This window comes from Myotis davidii, unplaced genomic scaffold (assembly GCF_000327345.1).
Source record: "Myotis davidii unplaced genomic scaffold, ASM32734v1 scaffold223, whole genome shotgun sequence".
NCBI lineage: Eukaryota > Metazoa > Chordata > Mammalia > Chiroptera > Vespertilionidae > Myotis > Myotis davidii.
This window is the reverse complement of record NW_006294609.1, coordinates 3,537,167-3,538,114: the sequence shown is the minus strand read 5'-3', so window position 1 is coordinate 3,538,114 and position 948 is coordinate 3,537,167.

The window sequence follows — 948 nt, the reverse complement described above, 5'->3', positions numbered from 1 at the left end:
ACGCGGCCCAAACCTCCTCTGTCGCCTCGGGAACTCCGCATCCCAGGTCCCCAGCCGGGGGCTCCACCGCCCGCGGAGAGCCCTTCCCCAGCGGGTTCTGTGCCCTGAGGGAATCCCACGGGGGCGGGGGCGGGGGGAGGTTTTACTTTATTTTTTAATAGCCCACATGGCCTTTGATGCACGTCTGCATAGAAGACACAGATCCGGGTTATGCTACTGTTAGCTGCTAAATATCAGCCAGATTTGTGCTATACGGTGCTTCACTTGGGCATTTAAAACAAGGCAATTTTCTAGACTCCCACTTTCTCCAATAGGCAAAAAGGGGACTTGACTTCAAAGCCTATTCTTAAGCCCCTGAAATCTCTACAAAACCTGGGTAACAGCAAGACAAAGGGAATTTTGCAACATAAAGAAGTCAGACTCCTTTACAGGGACCTTTGCAGTTGCATTCATGAACAAAGGATGAACCTGTTGGCATCACAGAGAGCAGCTTTCTTAGGGGAGTGTGTCGCAGAATGAAGCGTTTAGTCCACGTTTGTGTCTGGCAATGGTGTATCATCCACAGGCGCAAAAATCACCTCAGTGCATTGTCCCAGATGGCTCAGCATCAGGGCTTCAGGTCAATGCCTTCAGCAGATGCAAATCATAGTGCATTACCCAGTGAAAAAATCAGGCACGTCATTGCATTTAATTATTTCCAAGGAGTGGAGGAGGCTGGCATGCAGTTTTGATTGATACTTGGACAAGGACCAACAGAACCCTACATGAAACAAACAAACGTCTCGCGCAGGGCAATGCACTCAGAGAGGCAAGGTGGAAACTGGTTAGGTCACAGGTTGTAGCCTCCCTCCAGGAGGGACAGCGGCTGCTGCGTGGTGGGGGTGTGGTAATGGAGGGCTGGTTCTTTTTTCCCCTCCAAGATCAGGTCTACCTACACCCTTTCTTTCC